This window comes from Ruditapes philippinarum, unplaced genomic scaffold (assembly GCF_026571515.1).
Source record: "Ruditapes philippinarum isolate M1 unplaced genomic scaffold, ASM2657151v2 ctg910_1_1_1_1, whole genome shotgun sequence".
Classification (NCBI taxonomy): domain Eukaryota; kingdom Metazoa; phylum Mollusca; class Bivalvia; order Venerida; family Veneridae; genus Ruditapes; species Ruditapes philippinarum.
In genome coordinates this window covers 112,470-128,039 of record NW_026863552.1, presented here as the reverse complement: position 1 = coordinate 128,039, position 15,570 = coordinate 112,470, and the positions used below count along the sequence as shown (strand labels likewise).

General features: G+C 32.7%; 1 long non-coding RNA gene across 1 annotated transcript; it reads left to right on the top strand.

The window, feature by feature from the left end:
• Window positions 1-3,298: 3,298 nt before the first annotated feature.
• Window positions 3,299-13,604, top strand: LOC132722466 (uncharacterized). Its single transcript, XR_009624613.1, has 3 exons — window positions 3,299-3,346; window positions 12,471-12,622; window positions 13,505-13,604. It is a non-coding gene; the product is annotated as an uncharacterized LOC132722466 (long non-coding RNA).
• The last annotated feature ends 1,966 nt before the right edge of the window (window positions 13,605-15,570 follow it).

Here is a 15,570-nt window from a genome sequence, read left to right as displayed (position 1 = left end):
TGATATCGAAAACACCACACTGCCCAATCTTGTTGACAAAAGAAAATGACAAGAAACGCAAAAATGCAAAAATTGTAAGCAAAAATAAATACTGTTTAAACCTTTCTAAAAATATTTGGAAAAAAAAGGGGCGAATAGAACAACATAAAATTTTTTCAAATTTTCATTTTTGTTTTGGGGGAATATTAAAAAAAGCCCAATAATTTTTCCTCCTAAAAGTTCAATTTCAAAAAAAAATGCCCCTTCATACAAATTCTTGAAATTTATTTTGCTGAAACCTGGTTGCATCCGCATTGCGGTATTTCCTTTTTACAATTTCCCATAGCTTAAAATATACAAATTTTATCTGTTATCACTAAATAAATTTATATGGGAAATACATTAACGTTTTTTAGCAACAGAATTTCCAATATTAGCTGTTTTACATGCAGTTCACATACGCTATGTACAATTTTTGAAAAGTATAGCCCTGAAAGCTGATTGAAAGAAGAATAACCATAAATTAAAGAATAAAACACCAAATCTTTATAATGTGGAAAATATCTTATAATGTAGTTCAATATTTGACTCTTTCAGCTGGAAATTTCAATAATTTTATTTAAGGAGACCGGGTATTGCTCCCAAGGTGATATTAAACCGGCAAACTTCATTAATTTTGTAAAGGGGCATTTGAATAAAACTGGCCAATCCAGGAAATAATAGTAATTTGGGCTAACTTCACCTGTCAAGTGAGGTTTGTTTGGTCAAGTGTCAGACTTACCGATCTGAAGGTCTTCTGGTTTGAAATCCTTACCAAACATCCTGTTATTAAATTTTTTAAGGCTCACCTGTCACAAATGACATGGTGAGCTTTTGTGATCGTTTTTCGTCCTGTCGAAACTTTCTTTAAACGACATCTCCTCATAAACCACTAAACCCAATTTCATTCAAACTTCAAGGAAATTTTGGTACGCAACTTTAGAAATTGTTCAAAGAAAATTTAATTCTAAGCAGAACTCTGGTTGCAACCGAAAAGAAAAAAACTTAAAAACATCTTTTTTTTTAGAAAACCCGAAAGACCGGCTTTTAAAATTTGGCATGAACCAATCTAATCAGTGTCTACCAAGGTTGTACAAATAAATGCCCTGGGGTAAAATTGGCCCCGCTCTGGGGGTCATTACTTTCTTATTTTTATATTGTAAAAACTTCAAAAAAACCTTCTTTTAAAAAAAGCCCAAATAGCTAGAGCTTAGATATTAAGCATGAAACTTTTTCTAGTGGGTGTCTACCAAGTTTGTTCAAATAAGGGCCCTGGGGTTAAAATTGGCCCCGCCCCGCGGATCATTGATTTTCCTTTAATGTATATAGTAAAAAACTTAAAAAAATCTTCTTTTAAAAAACCCTAAGAGCTAGAGCTAAGATATTTAGCATGAAACATCTTCTAATGGGTGTCTACACATTTTGTTCAAATAAGGGCCCGTGGGTTTAAATTGGCCCCGCCCCGGGGATCATTGATTTTCCTTATAATTATGTTTAAGTAAAAACTTAAAAAAATCTTATTTTAAAAACCCAAAGAGCTAGAATTTAGATATTAAGCATGAGTGAGTGACTACCAAGTTTGTTCAAATAAAAGTCCTGGGGACAAAATTGGGGTTTTGCTTTTCCCTATATGTGTATAGTAAAAACTTTAAAAAAAAATCTTCTTACAGCTAGAGCTAAGATATTTATCATGAAACATCTTCAAATTGGTGTCTACCAAGTTTGTTCAAATAAAAGCTCCTGGGTTAAAATTGGCCCCGCCCCGGGGGCCTATATACAGGTCAGCGATTTCAGGGCCATCATGGCCCTCTTGTTTTAATTTACTTGCAAGAATTAATTTGAAATCGTTTTACTACAACTGGATTTAGAATACCCTTTAAAAGGTGTTTTTATACACAATTATATTTTGTTATTTAATTACAGAATCTTTAAACGGAACTCTTTGTGACATTATGCAATCTTATAATTATGCTTTAGCTCACACACCCTATAAAGGCAGTTCAATGCCACAAGGCTTCCGTCAGTGTGGGCACATGATATTAGAATAATTTCAATGATATATCTATTTTGCGACATTGAGTTATAACGCACTATCACTTATTGGACATGCTTATTAAATTTGTGTTTCTTATGAAATTTAATAAATGGAATATCATATGATGTTTCTCAAATGTATTTATTGAAATTTGCAGCATGATCGTACCAAAGTTGACGCAAATATGAGACCATTTATACATGCACACTTATTTGATTTGTCAAGTGTATTTGGCTCGATACCATGTTAAATTAGTATCTCGGATGGATAAAATAAAAACAGAAGCTAGTAAATGAAATGTAATTAACTAAGCATTACTGTTTCCCGCGCTTTGGCGTAATTCATTAAATTTTCAAAGAGGTTAATAACGAAAAGCAACAATCGAAAAAGAGTAGTAACTTGTTTCACGCTTGACTCGGATATGCTTGACAAGACGAAGTCTCGTTGTCTTGTGTAAATCCTGATGTGGTACGACGTTCACAAAGAAAATGTAATGAGATCTAAACGAGTGTAATGTTTTCGTGAAATATGATTAAACAGAAATTGCATGAATATCTTAGCAATTTAACTAGAAAGTTAAAAAAACTATCCTTTACATGTTATGTTAGAATGGCCAGTGACATTCGTAATTTAAAATGACCAAGAAAATTTTTATAACAGAAAAACCTTTTAACCAGTACAAAACATTGGTTTACCCTTTACCTTTTATATAATATTACTACATTTTATGCATGGGTTTCCCCAAGTTTTTTTGAAAAGTTGCATTTTGGGAAAAATCAGCAAAAGGAAAGAATTAAAAAAAAAAGGGGAAATAGAAAACATATATATTCCCTTTCTCTGAAAAGTGGAGCTAAATGATTTTCAAACTTATTTAAAAAACAACTACTTTTTGGAAATGAAAAGGCCCCACCCCATTACAAAAATAAAAATTAAAAGTTCCCTCAAAATAGATATTCCGGGCTGCACGACATTTGGGCACTGAAAAAGGGTTTTTTGCCGGGGCGTTTTAAATTTAAGTTTGAGTGTAGGGCCCGTCAAAAAAAAGAATAGGTTTAAACAAAATTCCCTTTCAAAATGTTTTCACGATTAAATAAATGATAAACATTATCTACATTTTGAGAAAAAAAATCCTCAAAAAATCTCCTCGCAGAATCCTGAAAAATCGATCATAACGTTTAGAAAAAATCAATATTAAAATGTGTCTCTTAAATTACACCATACTTTAATGTTATGCACTTCCGGTGACGTCACGATTATCTAGCATACTTCAATTCCAGCATTTCTAATGCAAAGGTGAGTAATTTTAGTCATTTTTGTATTCTGCTGTATACATTTAAGGAAAAAATATTTTAGTAGATAAATATAATTGACTACGAGCCAATCGATTATGCAGATGCACAGGCGCTAGTCACATAATCAAATATTTTACATAACCGGTCTATATATGTTTATTTTATGCTTTTCAGGGGATTACTGATTTATCCGTGAAAATTTATATATTTAATAATTTCACAGTGAAAATTATCAAAATTTAATTTCACACTTTTCAAAGATGAGACTAATTTTTAAAGATTTTCCCCATGCCGTACCTAAATGTTATTATTGTTGACAATTCTGACATTGGCAGGGCTGTTTAGAGAAAAGCAAAGCTGAAATTGATAAATAACTTAAATTTCAAAAGTAATGAAAAAAAGAAAACTTCATACAAATTACCAATCACCAAATATCGTCTATACATTTTTGTTTCATTTTTACAGTCTGAAAAATACAATTCCTTCCACATGCAACCCAAAGAATAAGTAAATAACCCAGCGTTCGTAAGTTTATAAGGCAGCCTTTCAAAAAGTCCATGTGTTCCAATTTCCTAGTGCGCAAGAAGTTTCCTGTGTGTCAGTGTATTAGTTGTGTCCTTTTCAGTTCCCTGCGTATCAGTGTGTTAGTAGTGCCCTGCGTGTCAGTGTTTGAGAAGTATCCTCTTGGTATCAGTGTGTTAGTAGTGCCCTGTGTGTTAGAGTTTTAATAATGTCGTGCGTATCAGGGTATGAGTAGACCCGTGTTTCAGTGTTTGAGAAGTGTCCTGTGTATCAGCGCTGCATCTGCGTGTCAGTGTGAGTAGTGCTGTGTTTCAGTGTTTTAGTAATGTCCTGCGTGTCAGTGTTTGAGTACCCTGTGTTAGTGTTTGAGAAGTGTTCTGTGTGTCAGTGTTTGAGTAGTGTCCTGTGTTGCAGTGTTTGAGTAGTTTCCTGTGTGTCAGTGTTGCAGTAGTGTCCTGTGTGTCAGTAAATGTCCTGAGTGTCAGTGTTGCAGTAGTGTCCTGTGTGTTAGTGTCCTGTATGTCAGTGTTGCAGTAGTGTCAGTAGTGTCTTGTGTGTCAGTGTTTCAATAGTTTCCTGTGTTGCAGTATTAATGTGTCAGTTATGTGCTGTTTGTTAGTGTCCTCTGTTGCAGTAGTGTCCTGTGTGTCAGTATGTGAGTTGTGTCTCTTGAGTTCGTGTTGTGTGTATAGTGTCATGTGTGTAAACATTTGAGTAGTGTGTGAGTAGTTTTTATTAATTAATTAATATACGAAAGATTGTTAGTATTTTAGTGAAGTAGAAAGTGTCAGTGTTGCAGTAGTGTCCTGTGTGTTAGTGTCCTGTATGTCAGTGTTGCAGTAGTGTCAGTGTGTCAATAGTTTCCTGTGTGTCAATGTTGCAGTATTAATGTTTCAGTAATGTGCTGTTTGTTAGTGTCCTCTGTTGCAGTAGTGTCCTGTGTGTCAGTAATGTCTCGTGTGTTATTAGTAGTATCCTGTGTGTCGGTGTTGCAGTAGTGTCTTGTGTGTCAGTAATGTCCTGTGAATCAGTATTGTCCTTTGTGTGAGTGTGTTGCAGTAGTTTGTCAATAGTGTCCTGTGTGTGTCAATAATGTTCTGTGTGTCAGTAATGTTGTATGTGTCAGTATTGCAGTAGTGTCCTATGTGTCAGTATTGTCCTGTGTGTCAGAGTATTGTCCTGTGTGTAAATAATGTCCTGTGTGGCAGTAGTGGCCTGTGTGTCAGTGTGTCAGTAATGTCCTGTGTGTCAGTGTTGCAGTAGTGTTCTGTGTGTCAGTAATGTCCTGTGTGTCAGTGGTGCAGTAGTGGTCTGTGTGTCAGTATTGTCCTGTGTGTCAGTGTTGCAGTAGTGTCCTGTGTGTCAGTCATGTCTTGTGTGTCAGTGTTGCAGTAGTGTCCTGTGTGTCATTATTGTCCTGTGTGTGAGTTGTTGCAGTAGTCTCCTGTGTGTCAGTGTTGCAGTAGTGTCCTGTGTGTCAGTATGTGAGTTGTGTGTTGTGTGTATAGTGTCATGTGTGTAAACATTTGAGTAGTGTGTGAGTAGTTTTTATTAATTAATTAATATACGAAAGATTGTTAGTATTTTAGTGAAGTAGAAAGATTGTTAGTATTTTAGTGGAGTAGCGGGGGATCGAACTCGCAACCCCTAGATATGTAGTCAGACAGTGTTACCACTGCACTACAGCGCCCGCTCTGATTTATAACTATTTTGGAAGTCCCTTTATACAAACTTGAAATTGAGTAAATCAATTTAATTTTCACACCTAAATAGTTAATATAAGTTTCAAAGTTTCAAAGTTTATTTCAGAACTCAATTCATGTACACACATGACAATATGAGCTATAGCATATAAACGTACATTACATAAAGAGGCATAGCATACACATGAAAATAATAATATTAATACAATTCATCTTAACAAAATGGAGAGAAACACGCATTTTCAAGGACATGATAAACAAATATGTAGAAATGTTAACTATTCTCAAATTTTGTAATTATTTCCTTAACAAATAAACAAAAATTTCTGTATTCATTACAATGAGTCATATTCATATTCATAATAGATTTAAAAGTTAATATATTTGGATGTCTTAAATAATTATGATCTAGCATTCTTTTTCTTAGTACAGATAATTCATTGCATTCAAAGAGATAATGGAATTCATCTCCAATACTTCCGGAGCTGTTACAAAGAGTACATTTACGTAAATTTAGATCTATGCCATTCCAACTTCTGGTTTCTACAGGAAGTCTGCTGTTTCTTGTTCTAAACTTAATTACATATCTTAATAAGTTTTTTGGTGTATTTATTAAATAGGGTTCGAAATGGAATGTTTCTTTAAATAGTCTATAATTTTTACATTTATTTGATTCGTTTACTGTACAATACCAGTCATTTAAAAATATATCTGACAATTTTTGCTTAACATTGGCAACTAACCATTTGTGATTAGGAAACATCTGATAGGTCCATACATTAGGGTTTCCACATTTAACAAGTATATTTTTTATATGCTTAAACCACAGAAATGTCTGTCTATTGACATTACTACTTGTATTATAAGTTTTAAGAGCAATTTGATAAAATGTGCTAGACAATTTTAATTCATTAGGTACAACTAGATTAGACCAAAAATTAATCATTCTGTAATCAATATCAATAGAAATTGGTTTAACACCACATTCGCCGTACACAATACAATTTGGTGTACTAGATTTTAGGCCTAATATATGTTTAAGATATTTCAATTGTACTTTTTCAAGTATACTGTTATTCCCATATCCCCAGCATTCACAAACATATAATAAAATTGGTTTTACAAGTTTGTCAAACAAATCTATTTGCATATCTAAAGGTTATTGAAGATTTTTTGATTTTTTAATTAAACAGTACATGGCTTTTGTTGCTTGGTTAGCTATATAGGTCTTTGCTTTTAGGAAACTACCACTCCTACTAAATAATATTCCTAGATATTTGAATTCCTCGACAACTTCTAGATTTTCATTACCATATGTAAAACTATACTGCGTTCGCCTACCTTTTGAAAATATAAGAACTTTTGTTTTTAGATGTATTAACTGTTAATTTCCATTTGTCACAATAACTTTTATATAGGTTAATAGCTATTTGTAAATCGTTTGCTGACTCAGATAAAATAACCGTGTCGTCAGCATATAGAATAATAAACAATTTTACAAGTCCAAGTACTTCATCATTAAATGTTACACCTTCTATACTGTTACTATTTGAAAAATAATCATGCAAATCATTCAAATAAAAAGAAAAGAGCAACGGCGATAGATTTTCGCCTTGTCTAACACCAATGTTACATGGAAAGAAATCAGACTTTTCACCATTTGCACATACGCAAGTTTTCGCATTATTGTAAATGCTTTTGACAACATTTAAAAATTTACCACTTATATTATTCTTATTCAGCTTTATCCACAGTCTTGACCTACTAATGGTATCAAATGCACTTTTTAGGTCTATAAAAGAACAAAATAACTTTTTTCTTAGAATGGTGGAGTAGATCAATTAACATTTTTAAAACAAACATGTTATCTACAGTTGCAAACCCTTTTCGAAAACCAGCTTGATATTGATTTATTAGATCATGTTTATCCGCAAAATTTTTGTAATCGTATATTCAAAACAGAGGTAAATAGTTTTCCGAAACAACTCAGCAGTGTGATCGGTCGATAGTTACTAGGCTCACTAGCCTCACCCTTATTTTTATATATGGGATTTATAACACCAACTGTCCAAGAATCAGGTATTACACCATAGTTAAAAATAATGTTAAAAAGTCTATAATAAATATGTTTCATGATGGGGAAGGAGTGTCTAATATGTTCATTTAAAACATTATCTAAACCGCATGCTTTATTGTTCTTAAGTAATTTTACTGCAAATTCAATCTCTTGCAAAGATATTTCTTTATTTAACATGTCATCATTGATTACATGTAAATCCGAGATATCGTTGTCAGAGAGTGTATAGTTGTCATTACTACAACTATTGATATTTTTAAAATAATTATACAGATCGTTTAATTCAGAATTAACAACGTTTTTCTTTCCACCATTTAGGATCTTCCAGTACTCTCTAGGACTTGATTTTTTTAAACTTTTTAAGTTTTTTAACATTTGTCGTTTTAAATTGATTATAACTTTCCTTCAATTGTTTTTTTATATATTTTGCTGTTAGTTTTTAAAGTTTGTTTATAAACATCGTTTTTACGTAATTTGTACAAATATTTGGCTCGATGAAAATTTCGTCTAGCTGCTTTACATTCAGCATTTACCCAAGGCGGTAAAGGATTTATTTTCCGTTTATTACTGGAAGTTTGTTTTACACCATTTGTAATAAAGCTTTTTTCAATACTATTGCTAAATACTGAGCAAATTTCTGTCACTAACTTATTAACAATTTCTTGAGAACAGTTGTTAGTCTCCTGTATAGTGATTAATTCATCATATATTCTATTTACATTATCTGTATCTAAGTTATCAACAAACGTTTGAATATTATTTTGGTCCCACAATTTAGGTCTCTGGTTTTTGACAGTTGGTTGAGTCTTTACAAATGTATCCCTATGATCAAACACAACTTCAACAGGACAGTGAGCGTCAGAATACATGGGACAAAAATCTAAAACAATCAGTTTAGAAATAAAGGAAAACATGCTACTAGTACAAATAAATAAATCAATGGTACTAACATTTTTGCATGTTACGCAGCCACAGAGGTCACCATTTGTTCTTCCATTAAGTATATACATACTATTGTACTTTAAAAATCAATAAGTTTGTTGCCATAATTGTTAACAGAGTTATCTTCACTGTTTCTTAATTTATGCACATTTGTACTAATAAATATATTTGTTTCTTGTTCTAGTTCATTATATAAGTCTATCATATCATTTTCTCGAAATATGTCAATATCTGGTTCGGTGATTTCTTGCATTTGTTTTAGTCTAGCATTCCAATCGCCGAAAATACAGATGTGTTTATATTTACTTGTAAAAGTATCCAATTCTGTTTGAATTTCTAAGAAGGGGTCGTCAGATGCAAACATCGAATTTTCAGGTGGCACATAAACCACACCATACAAAATATCACCGTTTTTGGTAAGACTATTTGAAATAACAAACCATTGCACAAGTTGTGAATTAGTATCTATAAAAGAAATGTAAGGTTCAATATCCTTTTTATATGCAACACAAATTCCGCCAGACTTTCTACCTCTATTAACTATTTGTTTCCTGTGTTTAAAGTAAAGATTAAAATTTTCTAAAATAACAGTGTCAAGTGAATCAGTTTTAGTTTCTTGGAGTCCAATCACATCATATTTCTGAATAAATGAGTTAAATTCTGGACTTAATTGTTTTGACGCGAGACCGCAAACATTTAAAGATAAAAAAGATAAGTTTTTTGCTTGGCCTTTAAAATCAAAATCTAAATCCGGTAGCTTTTCTTGTTCGAATAAACAGTTTGAATAGTTATCAAAACATGCACTGTTATTTTCAGTCACGAATTCTCTCCGCCTGGCCTAGTGACCAGGTGAACTTGAATTGATAATTGCTCCTCCGCTATTTATTGAATCTATGTGAGGCCCCACCTGAGGGGACAGAAGTTTCGGTGTTGTTTGGTCGTTATATGGACTTGAAGCGCCTTCGATGAGACAATTGTCTACGTGTGCTCTCTTGATGTCAGTTTCCTCAAGGGGGGATCGAGCCTTATGTTTGCTCCTTTGTAGCGATTCAGAACGTTCTCTGTTTAATGCACCGTATCTATTTGGTGTTGAAAAGTCAATATATTTCCTCTCAGTGTCACGCCCGCGGTGTATCGCTTGGTTCAGATAAGGTCTATTCGGTTTGCGATTTTCGTTGCGCGATATATCACGAGTAGTCGAGTGGCTCGAATTGCTGCTTCTTTTCACATGTGTTTTTGTTCGTTCAGCGTCTGGGTTTCCATTGAAATTTTTCATTGTAAGTTTTGGGTCTTTGAGAGAGTCGGATTCAAGATCGTATAGAAGCCCATTTACATACAATTTGTCGCGAACTAATACACATTTATTGTACTGATCGTTAGTTTTTGAGTTTTTAAATTCGCGCATGACAGGAAATATTTGTTTTCGGCGTTCATCAATTTCAGGGGGGAACTGTTCGTTTATATATTTCCCAGTTTTTTTCTTGTTCAGATTTACACCTGCGTTTCTAATAAGATCTCTTTGGTTTGGGTCAAGGAATTGTGCGATAATTGGTCTAGGTTTTTTGCTGGTCGGGCCTCCTAATCTGTGTACTCGGCCGAATTTGATGTCTGTGGCCGTTATGTTGTCTGCGGTATTTACTGTTAGGTCATTATATAGCTGTTAGCTCTAAAGTGTTTTACAATGGCAGACATTCGTATCCTTGGGGTTATGATAAAGGACTTTACAAAAACGAGTAGTAAAAAGAAAATAAGTAAGACTGTTGACAGGCAATAAAAAAATGCCAGAAAAAAAAAGTTTCGTTAAATAGAATCGCATTTCTAATATTGACAGTAAGTAAGCGAAATTACTAGTAATACTTGTTGTTAATGATAAATGATGGTTTGAGACAAGTCTTTTTAATCTAATTTTCACATGTTAAAGATAACACTGTTAGTGGAAATTAGGTTAAAGCAGCAAAACTGCCACATACTAATTTTATGAAAATTTTAAAAATTGAATGTAAATTAAAGGTAAAACATTTTCGAGGGAACAAAGAAACTAATTTACATATCGCAAAGATCACTTTCAATCCACGTAAATTAGCAAATAAATTTCGAAACAACAACAAATATATGACACGTTAGATGAATTCTACCAAATGGTATTACCCCGCGGTCTACGTCGACCAAGGCACACAGTTGGTTATTCGCGTGAATCCTCAGCTACCTACCAGAATGTAGTTGGTAATTCGGATATTGCATGGATATTAACGGTTAACAAATGTTACGGTTATATAACAAAATATGTGTTTCCATAATATGGAACATAACATCCGTATTCTGTAACTGTGTTGTTCGTACTCTGTTCTGCGTTGCTCCTACTCTATGCTGTGTTGTCCATACTCTATGCATAATAATGCTGTGTTGTACGTGTTGTGTTATCCGTACTCTGTGCTGTGTTGTCCGTACTCTGTTCTGCGTTGCTCCTACTCTATGCTGTGTTGTCCATACTCTATGCATAATAATGCTGTGTTGTCCAAACACAGTGCTGTGTTGTCTGTACTCTGTTCTGCGTTGCTCATACTCTATGCTGTGTTGTCCATACTCTGTGCTGTGTTGTCTGTACTCTTTACTGTGTTATCCATACTCTGTGCTGTGCTGTCAGTATTTTGTGCTGTGTTATTCGAACACTTCGCTGTGTTGTCCATACTCTGTGCTGCGTTGTCCGTATTCTGTGCTGTGTTGTCCGTACTCTGTGCTGTGTTGTCCATACTCTGGGGTGTGTTGTCCATACTCTGTGCTGTGTTGTCCATACTCTGTATTGTGCCGTCCGTACTTTGTACAGTGTTGTCCGAAAACTGTGCTGTGTTTTCCGTACTATGTACTGTGTTGTGTGTACTCTGTATTGTGTTGTCTGTACTCTGTACTGTGTTGTAATACTCTGTGCTGTGTTGTGCTGTCCGTACTATGTGCTGTATTGCATTGTGCTGTTCATCAGTGCATGCACGTATGGGGTAATGAATTTAGAAGAGCTTCATTGTTTGAAAACACGTTTAAAATCTTACATAATAAAACAGGGTCCATGCGTGTGACATTTAAATCATCATGAATATCGTATAAATATGTATAATAATCATGAATATTTTATATTTATATAAAATATTTTGTATCTATGTAAACTTATCATGAATATTTTGTACCTGCAAATATATTGTAAAATGAAATTTTATATCTATGTATGAATACCTTATTAAAAAATATCATAAATGTTTTTATTGTACACCAGTCATAAATAAATGTACGTAAAACTGTCACGAATACTTATGAAAAGTTATCATTAATATCTAGAAAACCTTATTTTCATGTAAAGTTATAATCATAAATATGAAAAATATCTTATATGAATGTAAAGTCATCATAAACATCTAAAATATCTTATATTTATGTAAAGTTATCATTTATATCTGGAATACCTTATATTTATGTAAAGTTATCATAAATTTCTAGAATACATTATATTTATGTAAAGTTATCATAAATATCTAAAAAACATTATATATATGTAAAGTTTTCATAAATATCTAGAAAACATTATATTTATGTAAAGTTATCATAAATTTCTAGAATACATAATATTTATGTAAAGTTATCATAAATATCTAGAAAACATTATATTTATGTAAAGTTATCATAAATATCTAGAATACATTATATCTATGTAAAGTTATCATAAATTTCTAGAATACCTTATATTTATGTAAAGTTATCACGTATTATATTTATATAGAGTTATCGTGCATATCTAGAATATCTTATATTTATGTAAAGTTATCATATATGTCTAAAATACCTTATATGTCAAGTTATCATAAATATCTAGAATATCTTACATTTATATTCAGGTATTGGGACAGACGAGGTGATCATTGTACAGTTATTGTTTAGGGCTGTTGATGAGGCGAAGAAAGCGTACTCTGGTCAGAATATAACAAACGTGATGTCAGAGAAACTTCTTGATATAGCAAGAACAGTTGGGTAACCACGGAAACTGAAGGTATTACGTCATCCGCCAGCTACTAACTGGTTCTATAAGCTCTCTGGTTTAAGATTATCAAAACATTGTCACATTATCACATGTTTGTACGACATGTTTCCTGCTTTGCTGCTGGAGCAAATTTTCAGCTGCGCATGAGCAGAGCTATCGATCTTACGCTGTTGCTAAGTTAAAAAATAGATATTTTTCCTAAAAATAGATATTTTTTCCTAAAAATATATAATTTTCATATGAAATATAAAATTATATATTTGAAAGAATTCAAAGTCCCTGGCAGGATTCAAACCCACATCGGTGAGGAACAATGTGTTTCGAAGCTTTACTGGTGAAGGAATACCTTAAATGTGTCTTGGGTGTGTAAAAACACCAATATTCAATAATCTAGTTGGGATAGCTATGTCATAGATTCCAAAACCCAGGCATGACTCGAACCTACAGTTGTAAGAAGTATACGTGTTTTGTCATTGGCCTTAAACATTCGACCAAAACTGCCAATTTAGTTATTTGTATGGAGGTTTAGGGCCATTTTGTTCAGTTTTTCCTACTTATATGGCACATTATAATGCCTAGCAGTCAGCGCTACTTTCAGGTGATAGGCAATTTACACGCTTTAAATTCGTTATAACAATATTACGTGATATATATATTGTTTTCTAAAGAAGAAAAATGTATTCATTGCTTGGGCTAAACATGCCTCATTAATGTATGAATTATTTGTAGATAATTCATTATAGAAGTATACAGCTGAAAACACAATTATAGCTTGCTTTACACTTTAGTACCTACATTTTCAGTTTGTCATAAAATTGTTTCATTTAAAAGGCAGAATGCAAAATTCGCTTTTTTATTATCATATTATGTTATAAGTCATTTTTCTTACAGATACAAACAATGTGTATTTGTGAGAAGGGCTAAAGGGATGAACAGCACCGGCCACAAAAGTTACAGGAGATATAATTTGATCAGCATTGTACATGGACTGTTGTCCGACTATATGGATTGTCGGGCCTCGGTGACAAAAATGATGAAATAACATTGTGTTGTTATTTTCTGTATCTTAACGTTAGAAGATTCTCTCTCTTTTAAAATGTCTTTTTATAATAAATGGTATACAAAATTTCCCTTGTAAAGTAAGTGCAATTTAACATTGGCAAGATATTTACCCTTTGCGACGGATTGATTTTCAGAACAGAAATGCAAACACAATGTATATAAATCATAATTATTGTGTAAAATACATTGGAATTTTGACTTATAATATCAATTTTGAAAGATTCATGCAACTCTTTTCTTGGTAGAGCTGAATTTTAAGAATATTTAATGGAATCGATCTGACTTGAAATGGAAGAAATGATTTATCATTAATGGGTGGGGTAATGTTTTATACCAGTCTGAATGATTATGATTGTATTGATTATGCAGTGATGCGAATTTTTTTAATGTAATGAACTTTTGTTAAAGTGTTTTAGATTAAATAATTTTGTGTATTAATGTGTTACTTTGTTAATGACGAATATTTGCGTAGAGTAACAAGGTTTTTTTAATTTCACAGATTTTTCTTATTGAAAATTCCTATGATTAAAACATGCCATTTTAAGCATTTTATACTTCCCATTATTTTGAGGACTTTTTTCCTGTAGCAACACATATATAGTAGATCTAGATAACAAATATGCAAATATCTTTTCTGAAGGAATTTGTTTGAGGTTGGGTCTTATTTTTGGCTAAAATGCCTAGCCTAGTATGAACAAGTTGGTAGAAGACGAACACTCCTCTGCAGAATACACACGCCTGGATATTGTCTAAAATAAACCATATAATGAAAAAGGTCTACACTCAGAGGCACTTATAACCAGACACTCACATTTTTCTGTATAAATAGGTTATTAAATTTGTGGACGGAGTTTGTTCAACTTTGGACCATACAAAATTCAACATATACTTACAACATAACATTACTCTCTCTCTCTCCCTCTCTCTCTCTCTCTCTTATGTCGAGTCTCTAATCTACTATAGCAAGAAACAACAACAAATACATAGGAATAACGCTTAATATTTGGTAGTACATATTACAAATCATTAGAATCAATCGGTATTTATATGTATCTGTTATGTTCTTGTATTTGGGATTCATCAGATGTATAGCAGGAAACTCTGAAATGAAACTAAAACAGATCTGAATACGTGGTTACAAAATATTACAAACAGAATAATATTGTGTAATCTGTAAAATATTTAATAACAAATTATGCTCATTAAAACAAAGAAAATTCATTAAATTATGCAACTTTAATAACTTATATTAAAAAAAAAAAGATTCTTACATGTGTGTCATGTGAAGAACTGTACTGCTACTTTAAAATGAAAAATCACAGAATGACTGAAAAATCGTAACCAAATTAACAGTCTCTGAATCCCACTAAATCTGTTTGTTTACCAGTTCTAACACTTTGTATGTCCTCCCAATTGGCTATAACAACATAAACATATCTGCCTCACAAACAAGGGCTTGCTCGAGTTCCAGCAAATTTCGAGGGGCTTCTGGCCACTTTTTCATACGCCTGTTCAATTCAGCCAAAACATGTGATGATTAGATCTGGTGACTTGGGATGCAGGAGTTGCTGGATCTCGAGGAAGTGGAGAAATATTCCTCAAGCTTTATTGAGAAACTACGTCATAACCATGAGACAGGTGTTTAAACGTTGTTAAAGCCATGGGAGGACACACAAAGTATTAGAAATGGTTAACATAAGATTTAGTGGGATTCAGAGACTGTTCATTCTTGCCATTCTGTGATTTTTCATTTTGCAGTAGAATATTTGTTTTGTTATTTTCTATATTTCCTTGTCAATGAATTGTAAAGAAAATTCTAAGTAGTAAGTATGATGTGTTGAATTTTGTATGATCCAAAGTTTTAAAAAATCCGTTCTCAAATAACCAAATGTAAG